Consider the following 3,477-nt stretch of genomic DNA (forward strand, 5'->3'; position numbering starts at 1 on the left):
ATACTCTCTAGAGATTGCTGTTTGGTTGTGATTTTTTGTGTTTTTGTTTGTTTTTGTGTTTTTTAACTGAATTTCCAAAGTTTGTGCAAGTGTCTTACAATTAAATATGTCCACCTAATTATCCATTGCTCCTGGATCACAGTGACTCCTTCTATCATTCTCAACCACCCCCTTCTCCAAGATTTATTTCTGATTTACCAATTCTTTTCTCAAATGTGTACATTGAGTATTCTAATTGTACTTGCTCCTTGTTCCATTTTTCATTCATTCTATGTCTTTACTATTATTCCTCTCTGGTTTCAACTTCCTGACAGTCATTCTGTTAAACTGTCTGTTAATACTTTGAAAGGTTTATATACATTCCATGGAGTTTCAGTCCTGCATATACTTGAACTGATGTCAACTTATATTTCCATAATTAATTCATCTGCAGTAACAATTTGCAAGACTGGAGAATTGAAACACCTAGACATGATTATATTATCATCCATTTGAAGAGTAATCTTTAGTCAACAAGAAAGTTTAAAAATGGTTTTGAATGTATTCTTAACTACCAATTTTTATAAATGGCTTTGTACAATTGTGTGTGATTATTTTATTTTACATGGGATAAGACTTTCTACTACCTATAAGTTTTGGAAAAAGAAGAAAACTAACATTTACTACTATAGAGGAATATGATAGAAATAGAAGATAGATTTGGTCACATCTCAGATGAGTACCCATATTCAAGCCTTGAAGACATATTTCTTACTATGTTAGTCAGAGGGAAAACAAAACAACATATGATAAGGCAAGTATTTGTGACTTTTTAAAATGTCCCTTATTAAGTGATAAAATTTACTTTATTAGCTAACGTTTGGGGTTGAAATATGGGAGGTTGATCTATTTAACAAATTTCTGAAAGGCACCTACTGAACAACACAAATGATGCGTGGTACTATTTCTACACTTTAATGAATGGTTGAACCTGTTTGGCATTAGTGCTGGGTAAATAAATCAACTCTATTGTAACTTGCTCCCTAATACTTGAAAAACTTGTAATGTCACTAAGGGTCATCTGCTTATCAAATGTAATTTTGTCCAGTGTGATTTCAAAAAGTTTATTTGAAAAGGAATACACTTTCAGGAGATTAAATGTAGGTTGGTTTGAGAATGACAACATTTTTATATTACAGAAGCAAGTTGTACTAAAGTACCAGTGTTTTGAAGCACAAACAATCTTCTCAATTAGTGTTTTGCTGAATTACATTTGACCTCTAAGTCAAGTTTTCCTGACCTTGGTAGATCAATCACGGATCTGTCCTTCCAGGAATTATTTTTTGGGCCCACTTATGCTAGACTGAAATATTACATTAATCATTAGGGGAGTGGTATTAAAAATAATCTTATGACACTTTCTGATCTTGTTCATTCATATGAGCTGGTCATCTGTAAATTGAGTTTGAAATACAGTACTTTCTCTCGATTCTGTGACCTCATCTTTCATTTTAAATTGCCTTCCATTACACAATTGCTTGCTGCCAATTCTTGTGTCTCAAGGAAATGGGGCCCTGAAATATTATAAGAAATGAAAAATTGGGATGGATTTTCAGTTACTTTCTGCTGGCATGTTGCATAAGCCTAGGTGAGAAGTCTTGCCCCTGTTATCTGATGATGCAGGGAACTCAGCCATAAGATACTACGACCAATGGGTCTATAGAAGAATAAAGTCTTTTAGATATCATATCAGCACAATTGGAGTGTAAGCTGTAGGAATGCTTCAGAATTGTGGGCAAAAACATTTTGGGATCAGCGAGTTAAAATAATAAACAGAGCATCAGAGTAAAATCTCTTATAGATTAGAGGAAAACAACATTGATTTTTAACAATGTGAATTCAGAAGACCACGAAAACTTAGAAGGTCTCACAAGTTTATACCGAAGACATTGCATTGATCCTTTTTATATTCTAATATATATTCTAAACTTAATTATTTATATTTCAATTCTATTTATTGGAATAAATAAATATCAATTTATTTGTCAAATTATCAATTGATTTTAGTAAGTTTCACTGTGTGAAATATAAATTCAGCACATATAAATATAAAATATATAATAATATATTAATATAATATAATATATAATAATATAATAAAATATATATATAATAAATAATAAAATAAAATATAATATAATAAAAAGGGGCACATGTTTTGCATTGTTCTGTTGTGGTTAGAGGATCAAAAGTAACTCTGTTTTAAAGTATTATTCCATTATCTCTACCTCAGTGTTTGGTAGAGTTAGACTTAAACCTTTAACTTTTGTAGATTTACAGACTGGAGGCAAGAGGAAACATTACCAATTTACGGCCTAATAACAAGGAGAAACATATGGGCTTCTCCTGGAGCTATGAAAATATTTGGTGATAGAAAGGCAGTAGTGTAAGTTCCTGCCTGGTTGGAAGGTAGACAGGCCAGGAAATTAGTTAATCGTGCATATGAACAATTTTTTCACCTTCTTGGCTTTAGCAACTGTTGAAATGGTAAGTATAATAAACAATTATATTTTGATAAAAACCTTCTAGTCTGAGCAGTTCTGTCTGAAATGTTCAACTTTCTAGGATCCCTTGTAACTAAGAGTTGTTTTGTTCAAGATAGACAATTTATGCTGTCAAGGTAAGATATTCTGGTTGATCCTACATGGAAGAAGGGTAAAGTGTCAGGTAGACATTTGTGCAAATAAGACCTCATTTGGGAAAAATTTCAGCTGCAGAAGTTTAGAAGGAGCTCTTAAGTAAGGCTAACTTTGAATCCATTAGCTCCACAGAGCTAACTCAGTTGGATAAATAAATACTTGAAAAAGCCATCCCCTTTGGACCTAGCTTAAAATGCTTCAAAGTATGATTAAATCTAAAATGAAAAAGATTTAAAATAGTCATTGACAAAAAATTGCAAACGTAAGCAATCGACTGAACAATATAATTATTTTCCATTATACACAGAATTTTAGGGAAATAAGATCAGTAGCATTGTTAGGAACATCAAGGTTTCCTTGTTACAAATAGGCACCCAAGGATATAATCCTCTATAAATATTGTATCATTAACTATCTAAATTTTAAGACATTACATGCTTCAGCAGCACATATACCCAAATTACAACAATACAGAGATAAACATGGCAATTGCACATGATGATATGAAAAATCTGTGAATTATGCCATATTTTTCATTCTTCACATGCAAGAAATGGAAAACAATTATTAAAAAGTTGATTACAAAATTACAAGTGTAACAATACATGTAATTCATATATATAAGTTAGTTTGACATCAGTGTATTAAATCTTCACCTTAGAAAGGCCTTTACATAGCATAATCTTAACAAAACTTTTAAAATTCGACAACATTGTCATTTTATTCCAAAGAAATATACGATAAGCACCTAGTAAAAAAGGAATCTTAAACTGTTTCTGTATGGAATGCAATCTGAAAG

The 3,477-nt window shown here is 31.3% G+C and overlaps 1 pseudogene; it reads left to right on the forward strand.

The window, feature by feature from the left end:
- Positions 1–3,112: 3,112 nt before the first annotated feature.
- Positions 3,113–3,212, forward strand: LOC122127577 (annotated as a pseudogene).
- Positions 3,213–3,477: the final 265 nt, after the last annotated feature.

Source organism: Dipodomys spectabilis, unplaced genomic scaffold (genome assembly GCF_019054845.1).
Source record: "Dipodomys spectabilis isolate Male_0828 unplaced genomic scaffold, ASM1905484v1 ptg000303l, whole genome shotgun sequence".
Lineage (NCBI taxonomy): Eukaryota > Metazoa > Chordata > Mammalia > Rodentia > Heteromyidae > Dipodomys > Dipodomys spectabilis.